The 9,414-nt window shown below is 39.7% G+C and overlaps 1 long non-coding RNA gene across 1 annotated transcript in view; it reads right to left on the minus strand.

The window, feature by feature from the left end:
- LOC136425446 (uncharacterized) overlaps positions 1 to 4,278 on the minus strand; it is a 64,198-nt gene extending 59,920 nt beyond the window's left edge. The window contains exon 1 of the long non-coding RNA XR_010754040.1: positions 4,046 to 4,278. This is a non-coding gene — a long non-coding RNA (uncharacterized lncRNA). The remainder of the gene's footprint in view (positions 1 to 4,045) is intronic.
- Between the last annotated feature and the right edge of the window lie 5,136 nt (positions 4,279 to 9,414).

A 9,414-nucleotide genomic window follows, 5' to 3' on the forward strand; every position in this document is an offset into this window, starting at 1 on the left:
TGGTAACTTGTTTTGCAAACTAAATGTATTTTGCAATGAGAATTGTAAACAAACTCCTCTACTATTATGATAATGTAAAATTTTCCATACATACAAGAATGTAGGATTTCTAAGCTACAATCTAAATATCATGGTAACTCAAGCTGATGTTACACTATAGTATATGTCACACCATTGATTGAAACAACTTAATAAGTCGAACACATTTCACTTCAGCTTCTGCAAGTACGCACATTTCTTGAAAGGTGGTAAAAGAAAAGCTTTGAAATTCTTCATTAAAAATGATCTTTTGCCTTTATCAACATTTTGTTTTTAAATACAATTTTCTCAGTCACTATATATATAAGTTATCAGAAATGATAAGTAGACAGTAATTGCAACAGCCCTTTACCCAGTAGTGCAAGAAAGGAAAGAGTTGTCACTAGGGGTGGATACCGGTTCGCCTTAATAATTAGGTCCAAGTCCAATATTAAGCATAGAGAATAATACTGACACGCTCATCTATAAACCTTTCTTGGTGAGAAGACTTTCAAGATAAACCAGTGTTTGATATTTGAATGTTGCACTTATTTTTAAATGCCTTTTTTGTCAAAGGGGAGACTCAAAACACTTTTTATCAAACAAAATAGAAAATATATTTGTACTTTGTTCAGTTTTTTTTTTACTCAGGTTTTGGCTTTCAGTTTTTTTGGACACGGTTCTTAGATGTTATACATGTAAAGGTCCGAATCAGGTCTAGTGAACCGGTATCCACCCCTAGTGGTCACTTTGCAATCCAAAACTTCACGCTAAATCCCGGAGTAACAAGCGACATTAGGACAACAAGGAAGTCAATTGCCACTGGTCATCCCAATAAGGACTAAGGCCCAGGGATCCTCGTTCTTCTTAATGAATGTAGTTGCGTGCGGACAAGCGGGCTTGTATGGATCTGGGTCAGTCTACGAGTGATGACCGCGCCGGGAAGAACTGACAACACTTCAACCCAACACCCCATCCTAATCACAACCCAGAATTTTCTCACAAAGCCTAGAGAAATAGGCGATTTTTTCAAGTAGCTGAAACCTGTTAGCAAATTGCCCTCACAGTATTTCAGAAGTGATTTCAACATCCATTCCTAACCCCAACCCAGAATTTATCTCACAAAGCCTGAACCTAAGGAGGCAATGTTTTCTGTTAGTGACAAGATCGTTCCAATTCACACAATTTTTCAGTGTGTTTCAATGTTTTCAGCAGCAAAACTCCCATCTTAACAACCCAGAATTTTAGCACAAAGCCTGCCGAGAGCTTTGTTAATAGTGTTGTCACTAGTACGAGATAGTCATTGTGTGCTTACTGTAAGTACAGCTGTTCTGCCAAGACTTGATTTCTCAACAGCAGGAAAAGGAGGTATTATTAATTTCCAGGTTAAAAAAATGTTGTTGTACAGTTGTTAAACAATGGCAACGTATATCCAGTGTCATAAATTTGTTATGCAGAGGTTACCATGAAAAATACAAGAACAAAACCACCGCAAACCTTTCTTGATTTATTGTACTTCAGCCATAGAAAGGTCCTAGTTGATTTCAATGAATTCTTATGACCAAAAACAGAAAAAATTGATACATAAATGATGAAAAAAGGCAAAACAAGTCTCACTACTTTCTTAATGTTTGTGACTATTTTTAACATTGAATTTACAATGCATTTAGATATGAAAAAAAATCCTACTTATTTGACATTTTGTTTCAAACCCCCTTAAGTAAAAAGCGGGACATGTCCCATTTAATCCTATAAGCCCCCTTGACATAATCTTTGCCCCCAGCTTAAATACCTGCCGTCTCCTCTGTCATTTTTAGCCCCTCTGGCGATGCACAGGGTTCCATTTGGGGGTATTATGTGCTTGATATAAATTAGTGTATTTGTTGGTTTTTCGATGAATAAAATACATACAGCTACTTATCATAGGCTTTGATATACCTGGTGTGCTTTGTTGATCTGCTGTGAAACTTGAAATGTTTGCGACAATTTTATTTTTGCAGTTTTTGTGGTGACCTCTTTCACTGCAAATTTATGGTACAAAATATTTGTTTGTGTTTCCAATGTATTACTACTGTACTACTTGTCTCAACCCTGAACTTGAAACACACCACAAAAATAAATGAAATCCCCTGTGTCAAGCTACATGAGCTAGAAGATATTCATCTAGCAATAGAAATAATGATTTGTTTTTATTATGAAATCCTTGATTGTACAAATAAAAGAATTTGTTAGGTGTTGATCAGCAAGAAAACTACAAAAACTGTTATACATTTCAGAAAAAAGGGATTTTCTAAATATACGAGAACATCTCTTAGCTAGTTGTTTGGAAATGTAACACTATTGTACGCAGTGGTCCTTTCCTTGGTGCTGAAAAGATTTCACCTGCAGAAAAACTGTCGGACTATAAGGGTTGCAAAGCAGTATGGGTAAGGAGGTGACCTCTGCTACCTCTGATTGCCTTGTCATCATAATTCTTTGATTATCTTTATTCTTTCTCATATCTTATTTCATAATAGAAAGACAGAACTTGCCAAAGAGAGGAAAGGCAGTTGATAAGAATCATGAAACCACCAAACGACTATCAAAAACATGTTTCCCCAAATTCACAAGACAGACCTGAACACCAGAAGCAGTTAATTTTCCGTGGACTTAAAACTTCGTCTTAAATTTCCTAACAGACCCGGCATATTTTTGCTCCCTCCCAGAGGATGAGACCTTTGCGATCGTATTTCACGAACGTCTGGTTTTAAGGCGAGCTTCTTTCCTCTTTTTCCATCAGGCTAGCTCTCTCGCCACTTAACACAAATACGCCCTGCTCTTTTCCTGACCCTTATAATCATGTTACACACTTGTAGTTACTGAGCGTCGTAAAACTCCGAGGTTGTAGTGCGCTTTTGGGAGACACTCGCTCACAGAGAAGTACTAAAAAGTTGGGCAGTAGAACAGGGTAATGTTACAGCAGCCGAGGGTGATCTTGGCAAACGTTACATTGTGGTAGTTTAAGTTGGAAAAGTATCGAAATCTTTTGTCAATGTCCTTATATGAAATAATGACTTTATTTGGAAATTATCAAATGGTAATGACCTTATATGGAAAGAGGTATTACAGTATGCAATAAGTTTTGTGTGTAATATTTGTAATCATGATGGAATTTAGGAAAGTTGGAGGTACATCGTATTTCTCTTTATATGAGACTTTTCCGCCTTTAGACAAAAAAATCTATTTAGATTGTAAAAGAAGGTACAACTTTTACTCTGTTATCCTTTTTATGTTTTGTTTAGATATTCTATTCTATCATATATCACTTTTACTACTTATATTACTTCATGCGTGGGTCATTTTATGGAGTAGGTAACAAATGCAATCATAATAAAATAATAAAACAAAAATACCACAAACTTTACATCAAGTGTTAACTGTAACTACTGGAACTTAAAATAATCTTTATGATACAAATTACCAATTACATTTTCTTTTTAAGTTAATTCTTAACTTTTAAAATGATATTTTTCTAGGATTGACCTCTGTGCTGTGTAATAATTCCGAGGCCAACCAAATCATGGACAGAGCATATCAGTCATTTATCAAAGCCCGGAATGACTCCGCTGAGTCGATACCATCCCAGTTTCATTATGACATTCAATAAAAATGGGTGAGGTCATTCAAAATTATAAATTCCTCTTTTCCGTGTTACCCTAAATGTTTATAACCATACTGCACATGTTATACGTGACTATAGCGAGTTGGGAATGAGTTAGAAAGGTTTAGATAGGGAGGGAGAGAGAAAATTGTTCTACTTGACCGGGTTGACATGATATAATAGGTTTGGTCAAAAAGGGTTATTCTAACAAGGAAAAACAAACGAGGTTGGGGCAGCCCGGCGCTAACCCTCCACAAATGGCCCGGTGTGGCCGGGTTTAACCTGTTCTGGAGGGTTGATTCGGGCGCACTGAGGCGTCTCTCTGCTCCAGAGGTTAAGAGGAGAGGACACGTCGGGGAGAGGGGGAGTAATTTTGGGCAGACCTACCTTTAGTTGTTAGCCGGGTGAGAAGGCCGGCCATCACGAGGTCACCACCTCGGTCCTAACCTTTAACCCCGCCCAGCGTGCGGACTACAGGCGGGAAGATTTGAATGCCCCCCGGGTAGAGTCAACTCGACGTTCCCCCACTCCATCGTACGCAGCGACTGCGAGAGGTGAGTCTATGCTTCTCCTTCTCTTTCCATCGCTGGAAACGATTTTTTCTGCGGTGTATTCAGGTCTTGCGGTGTGACAGTGTGGAATGTGGTTTTTGTTCAATTTCGATTGATTTCTTAAGAAAGAAAGTCCGACTTAATCCGTTAAGTGATAGTCAAAGGTTTTTGAATCAATAGATTGGAGTTTTACTCGCCTTAATGCAAGTTAAAGACGCGGCAGAACTTTTCTTGGTGTTTTCTGAGAAAGTAAATTGAACGTTGACTCTATCTTTTCCTTTACGAATTTTGGACGGCTACAGTATCTAGAGAAATATTCAGTTTATCTATGGATCTATTTACTTGTTTATCTCTTTATTTTGGACGATTTCATTGCTCTACAGTATAGAAACTTCCCTTTACTTATGTTTTCAATCCGCCGTATTGTTAAGGTACATCTTCCGCCGCCCTCTCTCTGGTTACGAGACCCCAGATAACACTGCAGCGGCGCTTTGATCAGATTATAGCGGCTACAGGTTCAGGAATGATGCACTACCGGGGCCGTGGTAGACTTTATTACTCTTCTTGTTAGACTGCTCTCATCCCGTGTGGCGACACTGTCCATATGACACCCTAATTTGCGGGCGCTTAGCAATTTTTCCCGTATCAGCGTGTCATTTATGTGACTGTGGCGGCGTCCGCTGGGACCACACTCGCCTCACGGCCGCCTGGCGGGAACCAAAATTGGATTTCCCGTGTCAGAGTTCGGAAATTTCTTTTGATTGAGGTATTTCGCAAATTGCCTTGGCAGAGCCGGGAGAAAAGAATAACTCTCTCCCTAAAAATTGAATTTAGCGCGGGGTTGACACCGGGGTAGGCTTGTCGGTGGTGCCGGTCAACCCGAGCGCCGCGCGTATCATTGACAATAATGTAGAAAACGATGAAAAATGACTTTAATTTTGTCGATGTTTTGCGGATAAGGCTTACGCACAGGAGCGCACATCTCCGCACTATACGCCCGTCTTCCCGCTATCAGCCGGGGGCTTGGCGAAGAGTTTCAACCCATCCATCTTCCCAGTCTTGCCGCCGTTCCATTTTCTTCAAATTATGAACGAAATGGAGGGGGCGTCTGGGTTTCCGCCGAAGGGGTCCGCTCTCATTGTCTCCTCACGCCACTGATCAGAGAACTTCCTTGTTTGCTCCAAACCGTGTCATACCTTCAATTTCATGCTTCCTCCAACAGAAATAGAAAACGGGGCTTTTCCGGCAACGCACTAAATAATTACAATTTATATTTATGAGGCCCCGGTTTCAATCATATTTACGGCCTCTGGCTCTGTCCACTGCCGCAGCGCCCTTAAAAATGCATGGATCTTACAATCCACGACAATCCGGCTACTTTATCAAATAGAAGAGGGGGCGCACGCTAAATTGTTGGGAACGACCCCTTCCTACGGAACCTAGCGGTAAAATTTAACCCTCTCCCCTTACCAAGTACGCAAGCATGCAGGCGACTTCTGCCTCTAAGTGACGGAGATTGAACAAGTCCACGGCCCAGAGAAGCGAGGAGAGTCAGGCAGCCCAGCCGACAAGGATGGCAGATATACCGGCTATTACAATTTGTTTGACGGGGCAGGGAGGCGTGAATGATATATAGGGTTAACTCGAAACAATTCGCTCAACACTTTCCCTCGGCCCCAAGCGCCCACACGAGTAGAATGACTAAACTTATAACAACTGTGGCACCGCTTGCTGGGGGTAGCTTCGGACCCAGGACACCGGGATTGTCAATAGGAAAGGCTAGAGGTCCGCTCTTGGGGGAGGGGGGCAGGTGGTAATACTGAGGACCGATGTAGGAATGCCACATGGGGTGTATGATAACGGGGTTTAACGTATTTCGTAACAACTTGTACGGCTATTGAAATAGGCTGGGGTTCATTTCTGGCTATCGTATAGGTCTCAAACGTATCAAGAAAGGTTCAAGTAAATTTATGGTCGATTTTGGTGAAATAAAGCGTTCAATAAGGGCGTATGACGTTATAACGTAGTTTGACTAGTTTTGTAACCCCGACAGAAACTTAAATCACTATTGAAAGAAGGCTGGGGTTCATTTCTGGCTATCGGAAAGGTCTCATACGTGTAGATGGCCTTTTTGGTCGATTTGGGTAAAATGAAACTTAAACATGGGTGTAAAAGTATGACAAGTAAGTTTAACTAATTTTTCAACGCCGTAGAACTACTTGTATCGCTACTGAAACTGAAAAGGGAAGATGAAGTTAATTTCTGGTTAACTTAGATCAAACGACATTCCGATATCTGTAAACAATTGTTTTATCTTCACCAACGACTCCGTAACAACGGAAACTGAAACCCCCAAACTTTCCCTGTCCTTGGTGCTGATTTGTTGGTTCTTGTTGGCCCATGAAATTCCACCGTATGTCAATCATATAAAACTTCTGATTCACAATCACTCAAGTTCTCATGAATTTAACTGAATACTAAGCCATATTTGTGATTCAAGTTGACAGTGAGGTACAAAAAAGGCTCACGTGTTGAGAGGAAACAAATTGCATAGTTTAAAAAGTATGTTTAGAAAAATAAATCAGTTTACAACTACTTCCTTTCAATAATGATTCTATCTTTTCAACGAGGGCTCTTTCTTAGACCATAGTCTGTTTGTTTGCCGTTCTACTCCCTTTTTAATGCACTGTGCATGTTGTTATAATGCATATGTGTCTATGAAAATCACACAAAACACTTTAAGTATCCTACGTGCCCCCAAAAGAATAACAAGGCAACGGATAAAAGGGACTGTAAATCTACATCCACGTTTGCAATGTCATTTTTATTCCAAACTATACTTGATTGTATTTAAACAAAACAGAAAGACTGCAATTTTAAACTTGACTATGAACAACAAACAAGAAGCTTATGTTCAAAACGTCATTGTTTTTGTTTCTTTATCTTTTAGGAAATTTGTAGATTAGAGTCTACAGGAAGGAAAGACGGCATGCACAGTATTTACAGGTTCATTGTACTGGGGAAATTCTCCTAGCTCTTTTCAACAAGCACAATGACCACTGGACCACGGTGTAACGTCCCGTCCTTACTCTTACCCTTTCCAGTAGCGTGCATGTCGGGATTCGAACTCCCGACCTCTAGATCAATTCAGGGACAGGGTCACTAGCCACAGGACTACGTACGCTACCGGTGTAACTCTAGTATCAGCAGTCATACAACTTTCCTGAAAGTCTGATAAAACGTCGCTGCGATACTCAGAACAGTGATATCAAAGCTAAGGCACACTTGGTAGCAAGTTTCGAATTCCTGTCAGTTTTTCTCCATAGATAGACATTTGTAGAAAACTATTGACAATAAATTTCCAGTCTTTCAGGGCAACTATGACTGGTTTTAGTTCTGATTCTAGAAGTATGGAGCAAAACAGTCAGTTTTTCCCGGCGGAAGGTTACAGAAAGACTCCCAAAACATTTACAGATAAAAACGTTTGGTTGTATAGCAAAGAAATTTTAAATTGATTCTGGGTGATTGTATTTATTATCGCACAACGTTTGAAGATGCAAATGCACTAACTAAAGATTCCTCCAATAGACCCTGTCGTCTTCGAGTACGTACTAAGTGAACTGTAGATAAAGCGATTGTTTCTAAAGATCCTTTCCTGGAATTTAATTATTGTTGTTTTAACGGAGCACTGACTGAGACGGAGGGCCAGTCAGTACCAAGGCCTGGGACCATTTGTTTTACTGGAATCAACGGAGGAAAAACTCACTTCCCATTCATCGGTAAATCCAGCTTTTCATTTGGAATAAGGGTAGTTTGTAAGAAACTTAGTTTTTGTCATAGATCTTAGTCTGTCCAATGTTTAAACTACTAGAATGCAAAATGATATAAGCTAAAAGATCAGACTGCATGTTAGTGCATGCTTATCTAGTGCAAAATATTTTCTGGAATCAACGGAGAAAAAAGTTGGAATCACTCACTTCCTATTCATCGGTAGATCTAGCTCTTCATTTGGGAAATTTATGTGGAATAAGAGTAGTTGATAGCTAAAGAAACTTTATTTTTGTATCCTCCACCATAGTCCCTCCCGAATATATTCTATGTAAAAATGATACTATAGCTAGTTAAAAGATTAGACTACTTTTTTACTGTGTGCTGAAGATAAGACTTTCCTTGAATCTACTCTAAGAAAAAAATCAGAATCACTCGCTTACTTTCTATTTATTGGTAGTTTAGACTTTTGATTCGGTAAATGTATGAATAATAAGTGTAGTTTGTAAGAAACTTAATTCTCATCTTAGACCTTAATCTGCCTCGCGTTTAAATCATGTAAAATAGTATAAGCTAGAAGATCAGACTACATTTTAGTGCAGGCTTCTCTAATACAAAATATTTTCTGAAATCAACGGACAAAAAATTGGAATCACTTTCTATCTATCGGTAAATCCGCCATTTGATTCGGTAAATGTGTGTTAAATAATGTGAGTTTGTAAGAAACTTAATTTTCATCCTAGACCTCAGTCTGTCCCATGCTTCTTCTATGTAATACAATATACTAGCTAAAAGATTAGACTACATTTTTGAGTGCGTTTACTTTGTGTAATGATATCCTTTGCTATTGTCCTGAAGTGAGACAAGACATTGCTTTCTCTTCTCCACACTGTTTGCTTTTCTTCAAGTAGACATAGGCCATGCTGAATATAAATACACACCGAAGACTTTGAAGACGAGAAAATATAGAAGTTGTAAACTTCACAACTATTGTCACTTGTCGAAAACTGTGTAAACGTTGCAAGTGACTGGAACTATGTGTTCAAACTCACGGGAGAAACTTTCTTGTCATCTTATCTTTTTTTTTACACAGACACATTTACTAGTGGACGCCAAGCGTATGATTGAAATATTAGAATGGGACCCCAGTGTTCCTCTCAGTCGTAGTTTTACCAAATTCTCCTCCGGGTTGCCATTTGTTTACATTAGAACAAATCCCCTTTTGTAATAAAAATCCTTCTCTGAGGAGGGTTGGAAGTGTGCAAGTGTGCCGGCTGGGGGTTTGTGTCCGACATGGGGGGAGACATGTAATGATGTACGTCAAGAATGATTGACGGATAGCCTGAGAGACGGCGCCTTGGGGGCGTGGCTTCGCCGGGGACCGTGTGGCGGGGATGCTAATCCTGTCTGACACGGGGGTCCCGGGTAGGACCTCTT

Source organism: Branchiostoma lanceolatum, chromosome 19 (genome assembly GCF_035083965.1).
Source record: "Branchiostoma lanceolatum isolate klBraLanc5 chromosome 19, klBraLanc5.hap2, whole genome shotgun sequence".
In the NCBI taxonomy this organism is placed as follows: domain Eukaryota; kingdom Metazoa; phylum Chordata; class Leptocardii; order Amphioxiformes; family Branchiostomatidae; genus Branchiostoma; species Branchiostoma lanceolatum.